The following is a 13,927-nucleotide window of genomic DNA, read 5'->3' as shown; positions in this document are numbered from 1 at the left end:
AAAATCACTGCAGATGGTGATTGCAGCCATGAAATTAAGACGCTTACTCCTTGGAAGAAAAGTTATGACCAACCTAGACAGCATATTCAAAAGCAGAGACATTACTTTGCCGACTAAGGTCCGTCTAGTCAAGGCTACGGTTTTTCCTGTGGTCATGTATGGATGTGAGAGCTGGACTGTGAAGAAGGCTGAGCACCGAAGAACTGATGCTTTTGAACTGTGGTGTTGGAGAAGACGCTTGAGAGTCCCTTGGACTGCAAGGAGATCCAACCAGTCCATTCTGAAGGAGATCAACCCTGGGATTTCTTTGGAAGGAATGATGCTAAAGCTGAAACTCTAGTACTTTGGCCACCTCATGCGAAGAGTTGACTCATTGGAAAAAACTCTGATGCTGGGAGGGATTGGGGTCAGGAGGAGAAGGGGATGACAGAGGATGAGATGGCTGGATGGCATCATGGACCTGATGGACGTGAGTCTGAGTGAACTCCGGGAGATGGTGATCGACAGGGAGGCCTGGCGTGCTGCAATTCATGGGGTCGCAAAGAGTCGAACACGACTGAGCGACTGAACTGAACTGCAGCAGCATTCATGCTTAAAATCTTGCATGCTAGGCTTCAGCATTATGTGAACCAAGAACTTCTGGATGTCCAAGCTGGGTTTATAAAAGAAACAGGAACTAGAGATCAAATTGTCAGCATCCACTGGATTACAGAGAACGCGAGGGAATTTCAGAAAAACAGCTATCTCTATTTCATCGACTACACTAAAGCCTTTGACAGTGTGCATCATGACAAACTGTGGAAAGCTCTTAGAGAGATGGGAGGACCAGATCATCTTCCCTGTCTCCTGAGAAATCTGTATACAGATTAAGAAGCAACAGTTAGAATCCTGTATGGAACAATTGGTTGGTTCAAGATCAAGAAAGGAGTATGACAGGGCTGTCTACTGTCACCCTATTTGTTTAACCTATATGTTGAGGACATTATGAGAAATGCCAGCTGGATGAATTACAAACTGGAATCAAGATAGGTGGGAGAAACATCAACAACCTCAGATATGCAGATGATACCATTCTAATGGCAGAAAGCAGAGAGGGACTAAAGAGCCTCTTGATGAGGGTGAAGGAGGAGAGTGAAAGCCAGCTTAAGACTACATATTAAAAAAACTAAGATCATGGCATCTGGCCCCATTACTGCATGGCAAATAAAAGGAGAAAAGGTGGATGTAGTGACATATTTCCTCTTCTTGGGCTTTAAAATCACTGCAGATGGTGACTGCAGCCATGAAATCAGAAGATGATTACTTCTTGGCAGGAAAGTGATGACAAACCTAGATGGTGTGTTGAAAAGTAGAGACATTACTCTGCCAACAAAGGTCCACATAGTCAAAGGCTATAGTCTTCCCACTGTTCATGTACAGTTGTGAGAGTTGGACTCTAAAGAAGGCAGAACACCAAAGAATTGATGCTTTCAAACTTTGGTGATGGAGAACACTCCTGAAAGTCCCTTGGACAGCAAGGAGATAAAACCAGTCAATCTTAAGGGAGATCAACCCTGAATATTCAATGGAAGGACTGATGCTAAGGCTGAAGTTCCAGTATTTTGGTTATCTGATATGAACAGATGCTGGGAAACATTGAGGGTAGAAGGAGAAGAGGGCATCAGAGGATGAGATGGCTGGTTGACATCACTGATGCAGTAAACATCCATTCAGTTCAGTTCAGTCACTCAGTCATGTCTGACTCTCTGCAATCCCATGGACTGCAGCACACCAGGCTTCCATGTCCATCACCAATTCCCGGTGTTGGGGGCCACTAGGAGGAGAGCAAGAGGGAATCCATCTTGGAGACTGTCAGCCATCTTAAGGCAGGATGTGAACTGGGCCTGAACCTTGTTCAGGAATGAGGAAACCATTGTTAAAGAAAAACCAGGTCTCCATGGAAACCCCCTCCTCACAGATGGCAAATAAAGATTGGAAGTAAAGGTCTGGTTGTCTCAGTTAGATTAATCTTTGACTAGATTAATCTCTGATTAGACTAATCTCTTAGATTAATCTCTGATTAGACTAATTCATCTCTAACTAATTAGATTAATTGTTCATTTCTGTTAGATTAATGATAGCAATGTCCCTTTGATGTAAAGTCCCTTTTAATTTAATTAATTCTCCATGTAATTGTTAATTCTCCATGTAACTTCATGTTGTAAAACTAAGTACATGTAACCAGTCACATAATCAGGGTATAAAACCAAGCCCTCCGAAGTCATCGGGGTCCTTGTTGGGAGCAAATTCCCCTTGGACCCACTGGCGTAATAAACTGTACTCCTCTGTCTTGAGTGTCCTCCGAGGTGTGTTTTGAGACTCTGGATTCCACAACACTGTAGCTTGCTCAAACTCATGTCCATCGAGTCAGTAATGCCATCCAACCATCTCATCCTCTGTCACCCCCTTCTCCTCCTGCCTTCAATCTTTCCCAGCATCAGGGTCTTTTCCAATGAGTCAGTTCTTTGCATCAGGTGGCCAATGTATTGGAGCCTCGATGAGCATGAACTTGGGCAAACTCCAGGAGATGGTGAGGGACAGGGAGGCCTGGCATGCTGCAGTCCATGGGGTTGCAGTGAGTCAGACATGACTGGGTGACTGAACAACAACTGAAGCAGGAGGGAGTGAAAACAAACCAAGGTTCCCTTACTCACTCCCTGAGGGGTTGGGGATGGAGTGGGTTGGGAGTTGGTAGGGATGTGTGAACTGCTTCTTTATCTGAGGCTGAGGTAGGAGATAGATGGGCTCCAGGCTATGAATTTACAAATAGTGTCTTGTTTACATTTCCTGAGGAAGGAGGAAGATGGGGTCTAGGCTAAGTATTTACAATCAGCCTCTCATCTGCACTTCAAAATAGAAGTAACAACAGTTTTTAGTTCAGTTCAGTCACTCAGTCATGTATAACTTTGCAACCCCATGCACTGCAGCACGCCAGTCCTCCCTGTCCATCACCAACTCCCAGAGCTTGCTCAGACTCATGTCCATTGAGTTGGTGATGCCATCCAACCCTCTCATCCTCTGTTGTCCCCTTCCCCGCCTACCTTCAACCTTTCTCAGCATCAGAGTTCTTTCCAATGAGTCAGTTCTTCACATCAGGTGGCCAAAGTATCGGAGTTTCAGATGCAGCATCAGTCCTTTCAATGAGTGTTCAGGACTGATTTCCTTTAGGATTGACTGGTTGGATCTCCTTGCAGTCCAAGGGACTCTTAAGAGTCTTCTCCAACACCACAGTTCAAAAACATCAGTTCTTTGGCACTCAGCTTTCTTTATAGTTCAACTCTCACATCCATACATGACTCCTGGAAAAACCATAGTTTTGACTAGATGGACTTTTGTCAGCAAAGTAATGTCTCTACTTTATAATATGCTGTCTAGGTTGGTCATAACTTTTCTTCCAAAGAGCAAGCATCATTTAATTTCATGGCTGCAATCACCATCTGCAGTGATTTTGGAGCCCCCCAAAATAAAGTCTGCCACTGTTTCCACTGTTTCCCCATCTATTTGCCATGAAGTGACAGGACTGGATGCCATGATCTTAGTTTTCTGTGTAAGGTATAGTTCAGGCTGAGGCAGAAAAGAAGGAAAGATGATCTCAACAGAGGTAGGTTACCTTTATTCAGGCAAGGCGACAGTCGGCCTAACGATCAGGCTGAGTGCAAGAGGGATCAGGGAGGCTTCATATTTAAAGGGAGGTTTGTGGAAGCAATAAGGGAAACATTAGTCAGGCAGGACATTTTGGGTAATCTTTAGTTGAGATGGCATTTGTAGTTGAACAGGAGTTGGGAGGTTTTGGGCAGGGGGTGATAAGTCCCAGGTAGATGCAACTGGCCCGGAGCGTCGGGACGGGACTTAAATTTCAGTTTTGTTTTCCCTGAAGTTAGGTGATTCAGCAAGGGCCTTTGAGACTGTTGTTTTCGTTTCTAGGCCCAAGGACTCCTTCATTCCAGACCCTGAAATCATAAAAAATGGGAAAAAGGGCGCCGTATCTCTCTGGCTACTTCCTGCTGGATAGGGGCGACAGTTCTGGGTCTGGAACGGAGGATCGTCCTAGGGCCCAGGGTCTCCTTTTCCTGAGGTTGGGGTGAGGCTCTCGAGAAGAAGAATGGTCTTGACCTGAATGCGTTCTTGGAGATGGTCTTAAGAGATGGCCCGAATCCGATCTTGGAGAAAGCTTTCAAAGAGATTGAAGAGATAGGGTCCAAATAAGAGGAACAGAATGATAAGTACCAGTGGTCCCAAGAAAGGGAGCAACCAAGGGAGGGCCAGTTGGAACAGGTTTTGGGGAGTGTCAAGGTTTTGTAACTCTTTTCTGCAGCGTTGGATTCTGCCTCTGAGTTCTTTGACTCTGCCCTGGACTATGCCCATTTCATTAACAAAGTAGCAGCAGTCCTCTCCTAGTAAAAGGCCCTCCCTTTTCTGCGGTGAGAAGGTCCAGGGCTAGCCTATTTTGTAGGGCCACAGAGGCTAATGAGTTAATTTGTCTTTGGACCGAAATGAAGGACTCCACTACCTGCTCCATATCCTCGTTCTATATCCTCGTTAAGTTCTTGGGACAGCCTGTAGTAGAAATGGGCTGAGGTCAAGATGCCCCCAATCCTGGTGCCTAGGGCTACTGCTCGGAGAAGGCAATGGCATCCCACTCCAGTACTCCTGCCTGGAGAATCCCAGGGACGGGGGAGCCTGGTGGGCTGCCGTCTATGGGGTTGCACAGAGTCAGACACGACTGAAGCGATTTAGCAGCAGCAGTAGCAGGGCTACTGCTATGCCAGTCCCAATCAGGAGCAGCTCTTTTTTTCCTGTGGGAAAGTTCCTCTTGGGGGTAGACTATTTGTTCTATTTCTGCTTCTTTGAGGAATGTTAGACGCGGGGTTAGGAAGACCAAGATGCAAGGTCCAGAGGGCTCAAGGGGGAGATGTGTATATGCATAGGTCCCGCAGAGAATGAAGATTCCCTGGTTGGTGCAATTTTTTGTGCTGTTCCAGAGAACCCAAGTGGAGCAGAAGGAGGGAGCAGAGTTTGTAAGACCAGCATAGCTGGGACTAGAGTAGTTGAAACAAGTTAGGTTTGAAGAGGCTGAGAGAAGGACATTGTCAGAGACTGGCCGAGTGAGTTGTGTAGTTTTTTGTTGGGGAAGGGAAGTATAGTTGCCCTGTGACAGCCAGGTTGAGGGTAAGGGAATTGCTATGTGTGGTGAGGGAGACCGTGACATGCACATCCAACCCTGGGATGTGTGTTGTGTGTACTGGAAGAATTGGAAGGAAGAATTGAGAAGATGGGTAAGGTGTTGGTTGCCAGAGGGAGGTTTTAGGAGAGGCTGTAGTTGGGAAAGGAGGTCTAGGCATTTGTAAGGCTCAGAGGTCACCTGTAACTGGGAAATTATGCTCGTTATGACTTGTTCTTGTTTCTTTTCTCCATATTGATCTGGTACCCTACCCTATCTGAGTACCTCCAGTGGGTAATGGGATAGAAACATATGTTTCTTCCATTTGGCTTATGGCAAGTGCTCACAAAACTCCCTCTCTTCTGTACTTTTAACAGTGAGTAGGGATTTGGACCTCTGCCCTGAGGTTCATGGTGCATGGTCTTGGAGCCATATTATAACATCAGGAATGAACATAGGAATAAATGTCTGAGCAGGGGTAGGGACTAGCCAGAAGGCAGGGGAGTGCAGCAAGGATAAGGAACAGGGGAGTCATGGGTCTGTTAATTAGGCAGTGCGGAGGAAATAGCACCCTAGGAGTAGAACACAGTTAACAACTCAAGCAATACCGACAAAGAGACGAAGGATGGGTGACCAGTCCTGAGGGGAGACAGTTACTAGGCCTATAGCAAGGACTAAGATTAAGAGCGCAGTTATGGTTAGAGAGACGGGGAGAGGCCAGTCAGGACGAGGGGCAGAAGGCCCCAAGTTGGTGGTTGCTTGAATCTGAGGAGGAACAGTGTTCATTAGGATGTAGAATGATGTAGAGAATGAGAGTAAAGAAATCAATTTCATCTGGACTCAGGTTGTAGAAGGTCCCCTGGAGCCACAGATGAGACCCTGCGTGGTCAGATCTTTAAAGGGGGTTCGGGTCAGGGCAGTGGTCCAGAGGTCTTGTAGTAATTGGGTCAGGAACAGTTGTAGGTTAAGGAGTGTCCAGATCATTCAGTGTCCTCTCGGATGGTTGACAGGGATTGTTGCCAGGTAATTTTTAAGGAGGTGGGCCCTGTGAGGGAGACATTAAAGGTGTCAGTTAAGGACAGCTGTGCAGGATCAGAGATGACCTGTTTTAGGCAAGAGAGGTGTACCCCAGAGGTGACCTTCTCGAATTAAGCTGCAGTCAGGGTAAGGAGGATGATTTTGAATGGTCCCTGCCACTTTGGGGTTAGGTCACCCTGGGGATTATCAGACAGGTAGACCATGTCCCCAATTTGTAAAGCAGACTAGGGGGCTTGAGGGTCAGGGGCAGGCAAATTATGGTTGATGTATTTCCTGAGGGCACTGGAGGGTTCCATCAGAGGGGAGTGTATGAAGCTTGGTATGGGAGGAGGTTCAGTGGGGAGTCCAGGAGGGAGCATGGGCCTTCCTTACATCACCCCAAAGGGGCTCAGCTCCAGGGGCTTTCCGGGCAAAGCCCGTACTTTGAGGAGAACAATCGGCAAAAGTTTAGTCCAATCCAGATGTACCTCGAGGGATAGTTTGGTAAGAGTTTCTTTGATTATTCTATTCTTCCTTTCTACCTTTGCTGAGGACTGGGGACGATATGGAATGTGAAATTTCCAGGGTGTCTGTGAGGATTGGACAAGTTGTTGGGTGACCTTGGATGTAAATTCCAGGCCATTATCAGACTGTAGGGATGAAGGTAGGCCAAACCTGGGGCTAATTTCTGTGAGGAGGATTTGGGCCACAGGGTGGGCTCTTTTGTTTGTGGTGGGAAATGCTTCTGCCCATCCTTCTGCCAGTCCACAAGGACTGGGAGGTATCTATCTGAGTCTCCGAACCGGGGGCATATGAGTAAAGTCTATCTGCCAATCCTGTACTGGGAGGCTGCCTCTCATTTGATGGGTTGGAAAGGATGTCGGTTTAAGGTTGGAATTGGAATTAGTACGTTGACATGTCTGACAGGAGGCGGTAAGGTTATCTAAATATTGTTGGTCAGCAGTTGATATGGGGAAGTGGTTACGGAGGAACTGTTGGAGTGTCTTGAATGAGGGATGAAAGAGTGAATGTAGATAAGAAAGGATTTCTCTGGGGGTGGGAGGGTCGGATGGAGTCAGGGATAAGATGACAGGGGACTGGAGAGAGGTCTGGGGCGGGGCTATCTCCTTTGCCTTCTGGTCTGGAGCATTGTTGTAGGTTGATATGAGACTTCCCTTTCGATGTCCCCTACAGTGGAGGATGGCTGCTTTGTTTGGTGAGAGAGCTGCCTCTAGAAGTTTGTGGATCAGGTCTGAATTAATAATAGGGGATCCCATTGGAGATAGGAAACCTCTTTCTCTTCACATTAGGGTTTTTGAGTGAAGTATGTTATAGGCATGTTTGGAGTCTGTGTGGATGTTAACCCTTCGATTTTTAGCCAGAGTTAAAGCTCTGGTGAGAGCTATCCGTTCTGCCTGTTGGGAGGTGGTGTGAGGTGGCAGAGGTGAAGCCTCAGTTCTCTGGGTCCCATGATTGTGATGAAGGTCCCCCTGGATGATGGCATATCCTGCCGCAAAGGGTGGGGATTTTTGACAGCTGCCATCCATGAACCAGTGTGGGGTGTCTGGGTCTAGCATGGGCTGATCTGTTAAATGTTGGAAGGGGTTTTGGGTAAGATCTACTGTTAAGCTGCAGCTATGTAGGAGGGGGCCTGTTGTAGAGGATGTGGGTAATAAGCTGGTGGGGTTAAGGGGAGAGCAGGGGGAGAATGAGAGCTGAGGGTCGAGGAGAAAGGCATGTAGGACCTGTACCCTGGAAGGGGGAAGGGAGAGGAAAGCCTGATATGATAGTAAGTCTCGGAAGGTGTGTGGAGAACAGACTGTTAAAGGGGCATATCCAGAGTTTATTTGCTTTGGTTATGAGGCCTGTGATAGCAGTCATGGTCTGTATGCAGGGAGGCCACCCTTGGTCACCATGTCAAGCTGTTTTGATAGATAGGCTATGGGAGTCAAGGTGTCTCCAGCCTGCTGACATAGAAGTCCCAGGGCCTGTCTTTGGTTGGAATGGGCAAAGAGAAAGAACGGTCTGGTGTGATCTGACAGGTGGAGAGTTGGCAATTGGAGGAGGCTTTGGGTGAGCTGGCGAATAGGATTGGCCAGCGAGGAGGGGTTAAAGAGGGGCTCACCCAGACATCCTTTAATTGCCTCATAGAGTGGCTTTGCAATGAGGGAGAAGTTAGGGATCCAGATACGGAAAAAGTTGAGGAGTCCGAGGATACACAGGAGCTCCCTTTTCGTTTTTGGAAGTGGACAGTTGATTAAGGCCTGGATTCTATCTGGGGGAATAGTTCTCTGTTGGTGGGATATGGAGAGCCCCAGATAGGTGACGTTTGTCTGAACTACTTGGGCCTTGGATCAGGACACCTCATAACCCCAGGATCCCAAGGCCCTGAGGAGTTTGGCAGTATGTTGGAGGCAGAGTTTTCGGGTTGGGCTACAAAGGAGGAGGTCATCTACATATTGGAGGAGATGACTCGGTGCTAGATCGAGTGTCTGTAGGTCCTTTTCTAAAGCCTGTCAAAAAAAGTGGGGGCTGTCTCTGAACCCCTGGGGGAGAACTGTCCATGTTAGTTGTTGGGAAACATGAGTCTTGAGTCTTGTCAGGTGAAGGTGAAAAGGGCTTGGGAGAGGTGGTGGAGGGAGATGGTAAAAAAGGCGTCTTTGAGATCTAATACTGTGAAGTGGGTTGCGGTTGGGGGTATGGTGGACAGAAGGGTGTAAGGGTCAGGGACTACTGGGAATGTCAGCATGACGGCCTCATTGATTTTTCTCAGATCCTGGGCCAGTCTCCAAGAGTTTGGTCCCTTCCTTACTGCCAGAATAGGGGTGTTGTGTAGTGAATGGGTAGGAATTAAGATGAAAGCTTGAAGAAGACGGTCTGTGATAGGCTTAAGTCCCTTGTGGGCCTCTGGGGTGAGAGAGTACTGTTGTTGGGTGATTATAGTCAAGGGGTCTTTTAGGGTGATGTGGACTGGGGGATGATGTTTGGCTATGGATGGGTGATCAATGTCCCAGACTTGGAGGTCTAAGGCGGGTAGATCCAAGGGAAGGTCAGAGGTGAGGTATAGGGATGGTCCAGGTGCCATCTGCATGCAAAATATAGAGACTGTATCAAGGAGGGTATGGTAATAAAGACCCCCAATTTGGATAACAAATCTCTCCCTAGGAGTGCCATTGGGCTCTGAGGCATTATGAGGAATGAGTGTATGAGGGTCGATTTTCCAAACTGACAGAGTAATGGAGAACTGATTTTTGGCCTTAAGGGAACTCCAGAGACCCCCTTGATTGTGAGTTCTGAGTCTTGAGTTGGGCCAAAGTAAGAAGTTAAGAGACAGAAAGCAGCTCCAGTGTCTACTATAAAGGAGGTCTTTTTCCTGGCCACTACCCCATCTACCTTAAGTTCCGAGCTTGTGTCTGGGACATGGGCAGGGAGGCTGGAACCCGGGTCCCATCATTGAAACAACTCTCGTAGGGTTGAGCTGGGGTTCCGAGGAGATGTGGGGATCTTTCCAGAGGCTCTGGGGCATCCCTGTGGACATTCCACTCTCCAGGTTTGGGAGATGGGGACCTCCCCAGGGGTGCCAGGACGTCCCTGGAGACAGTCCATCTTCCAGTGTCCCCATTGACCACAGATTGGGCATGCTTTTGTGGGGGGCCTTGAGTTTGGGCATGCCTTTGCCCAATGTTCTGACTGGTTGCATCGGAAGCAGGGTCCAGGGGGGATCTAAAGCCCCAGTTTTGGGTGACTTGGGCCGGGCTGATCTCTTCCCTTAATTGCTGCCACCAAAAAGGCATATTTAGCTTTTCTCTCATGGTCTTTTTCTCTCTTAGCCTCCTCCTCTCTACTATTGAACATCTTGAAGGCTACATCTAGAAGGTCTCTTTGGGGGGTCTCAGGGCCCTTCTCTAGTGGTCAAAGCTTGTGTCTAATGTCAGGGGCGGACTGGCTGATAAATTGAACATGAAGGTAGAGTAACCCAGCAGGGATAGTGATATCTAGGTTCTGGACTGCCTCTCTGAGGCGTGCCAAGAATAAGGCTGGATTTTCGTCCGCTTCTTGGGTGATTTCACTGACTTTATCATAATTGACATGGATATGTTCTGCATTTCTTCTGGAAAGCAGGTAATCATAGGATTGAGTCTCCTGATACCTGGGTCACTGGGCTGGTACGTCCAGTGAGGATCTAACTGAGGCACCACCTCATCAGCAACTGGTCTATCCAGTCTTGGTTATGTAAGTGATTAGCATGGGCTTTCACCGCTTACCAGATATGGTTTTTTTCATCTCGGGTGAGCGTGGCATTTAGGATATAATATACTTTACTCCGTGTGAGGTTATAGGCCTGGGAGAGTCTCAGGAATTCTTTTCTGTATCTGGTATGATTTTCAGAAAATGATGCTAACTTTTCTTCTATCTGGCTCACGTCTGACAATGAAAATGGCCCGTGGACTCAGATGGGGCCCTCTGGTCCTGCCACTTCTCTTAGGGGAAACGTGTTGGGTACATGACCGTGTGGTTGAGGGGGCGGGGGGAGGGGAGGAGCGAAGGTGGGGGAGAGTCGGGGAGATGGGGTAGCGGGGTTGAGGGAGGGTCAGAAGAGGTTTCAGAGTCAGTAGGTGAGTTGGATGGAGAGGGTTGGCAGTGTGGCTGCTAGGGAGGGGGCTCGTCCACGGGGTCGAACTCCAGTGGTGCAGACGGTCGCAATCGGTGGTTAGTTGAAGAAGAAGAGCCCTTTTGCTTGGGAGGCAAGGTGCATAGAAGGACCTTGTGGGTGGAGGAAGCCTTGCGTAGGGAGGGCCTGCTCCGAAGGACCCAAAAGGCTTGGGCATATGGGACAACCCCACCACTTGCCATTCTGGTGGTTGGTGTTAAAGTCAAATGTGCCGAATTCAGGCCAGTAGTCCTGATTGTCCAGTTGGTACTAAGGCCAGATCTGTATACAGAGTTGTTTTAAGCGGTTAGCTTTGAGTTCAGTGAGTAAGAGTGGTTTGAGATTTTTGAGAACGCAGGCCAGAGGGGAATCTATTGGAACAGGTTGGCCAGACCCTATAAATCCAAGGCAAGCAGAGGCTCCTATTGAGAGTTCGAGTCGGCACCAGTAGTCGCAATAGGAGTTATGAAAAGAGAGCTCTGTATCGAGGTGGAGCATCCTCTACCATTGCCTACAGAGTGGCCTTAGGCCGGGAGTCCCCGGGACCTGGAGAGGACTGGGTTTTAGGGCACCTCTAGAACACTGTCTGGATCTTACCTTAATCTAGGGAACGGCTTGAGTGGAGTGTTGCATGTAGAGCAGTCGAATGACAAGAGTTCCCTGTTCCAGAGGTCTTCAGAGAGAAAAGGGGAAAGATCCGGAGGCCTGGGGGTACGTAAAGCACCAATAAAGTCTTAGGACAAGGCTTGCACCACTCACAAAGGCACTAGGCGTCCCCGAGGGGAACTTATGGGCCCTGGCAGAAAGGGAGCTCTGTGGGTGTTCACGTTCCCAGATTTCAGGAAAAGGGAAAACAGTGAGAGGGAGAGAGAGAAAGAGAGAGAGAGACGATTGCCTCGCCTTCTCTCCTTGGTTTCGGCACCAAGAATGAAAGGTATAGTTCAGGCTGAGGCAGAAAAGGAGAGACAACCTCAGTGGAGGTAGGTTACCTTTATTCAGTCAAGGAGGGGCGACAGTCGGCCTAGCGTGAGAGGGACCAGGGAGGCTTCATGTTTAAAGGGAGGTTGTGGAACTGATGAGGGAAACGTTAGTCAGGCAGGACATTTGGGGTAATCTTTAGTTAAGATGGCATTTGTAGTTGAACAGGGGGTGGGAGGTTTTGGGCAGGGGGTGATAAGTCCCAGGTAGATGCAACTGGCTCAGAGCATCGGGGCAGGACTTAAAGTTCGGTGTTGTTTTCCCCGAAGTTAGATGATTCAGCAAGGGCCTTTGAGACCCTTGTTTTCTTTTCTAGGCCAAGGACTCCTTCACGTTTAGTTCAGTTCAGTCACTCAGTCGTGCCCAACTCTTTGTAACCCCATGGACTGCAGCACACCAACCTTCCATGTCCGTCACCAGTTCCTGGTGTTGGGGGCCACTGGGAGGAAAACAAGAGGGAATCAATCTTGGAGACTGTCAACCATCTTAAGTCACGATGTGAACTGGACCTGAACCTTGTTCAGGAATGAGGAAACCATTGTTAAAGAAAAACCAGGTCTCCATGGAAACCCCCTCCTCACAGATGGCAAACAAAGATTGGAAGTAAAGGTCTGGTTGTCTCAGTTAGATTAATGATAGCGTTGTCCCCTTGATGTATAGTCCCTTTTAACTTTAATTGTTAATTCTCCCTGCAACTTGATGTTGTAAAACTAAGTACATGTAACCAATCACATAACGGGGGTATAAAACCGAGCCCTCCGAAGTCATCAGGGTCCTTGTTGGGAGCCGATTCCCCTTGGACCCACTGGTGTAATAAACTGTACTCCTCTGTCTTGAGTGTCCTCCGAGGTGTGTTTTGAGACTCTGGATTCCACAACACTGTAGCTTGCTCAAACTCATGTCCATCGAGTCAGTAATGCCATCCAACCATCTCATCCTCTGTCACCCCCTTCTCCTCCTGCCTCCAATCTTTCCCAGCATCAGGGTCTTTTCCAATGAGTCAGTTCTTTGCATCAGGTGGCCAATGTATTGGAGGCTCGATGAGCATGAACTTGGGCCTGGCGTGCTGCAGTCCATGGGGTTGCAGTGAGTCAGACATGACTGGGTGACTGAACAACAACAACTGAAGCAGGAGGGAGTGAAAACAAACCAAGGTTCCCTTACTCACTCCCTGAGGGGTTTGGGGTGGGGTGGGTTGGGTGTTGGTCAGGGATTGTGAGCTGCTTCCTAATCTGAGGCTGAGGCAGGACAGATGGGCTCCAGACTATATATTTGCAAATAGCATCTTATTTACATTTCCTGAGGAAGGAAGAAGGTGGGGTCCAGGCTAAGAATTTACAATCAGCCTCTCCTCTGCACTTCAAAATAGAAATAAGAACAATTCAGTTCAGTTCTGTCTACTGCAGTGTCGACTCTGTGACCTCATGGACTGCCACATGCCAGGCCTCCCGGTACATCACCAAACCCAGAGAGCCTACTCAGACTCATGTCCATTGAGGCTAGTGATGCCATCCAACCCTCTCATCCTCTGTCTTCCCCTTCTCCCACCTTCAATCTTTCCCAGCATCAGGGTCTTTCCCAAGGAATCAGTTCTTCACATCAAGTGGCCAAAGTTTGAGTTTAAGCTTCAGCATCAGTCCTTCCAATGAATATTCAGGACTGATTTTCTTTAGGATGGACTGGGTCTCCTTGCAGTCTTTTGGATCTCCTTGCAGTCCAAGGGACTCTCAAGAGTCTTCTCCAACACCACAGTTCAAAAGCATCAATTCTTCTGCATTCATCTTTATAGTACAACTCTCACATCCATACATGACTCCGGGAAAAACCATAGCTTTGACTAGATGGACCTTTGTCGGCAAAGTAATATCTCTGCTTTTTAATATGCTGTCTAGGTTGGTCATAAGTTTTTTCCAAGAAGTAAGTGTCTTTTAATCTCTTGGCTGCAATCACCATCTGCAGTGATTTTGGAGCCCCCCAAAATAAAGTCTGACACTGTTTCCACTGTTTCCCCATCTATTTCCCATGAAGTGATGGGACCAGATGCCATGATCTTCGTTTTCTGAATGTTGAGCTTTAAGCCA

The sequence above is a fragment of the Ovis aries genome, chromosome 24 (assembly GCF_016772045.2).
Source record: "Ovis aries strain OAR_USU_Benz2616 breed Rambouillet chromosome 24, ARS-UI_Ramb_v3.0, whole genome shotgun sequence".
Taxonomy (NCBI): domain Eukaryota; kingdom Metazoa; phylum Chordata; class Mammalia; order Artiodactyla; family Bovidae; genus Ovis; species Ovis aries.
Note: the sequence above shows the minus strand (reverse complement) of the source record.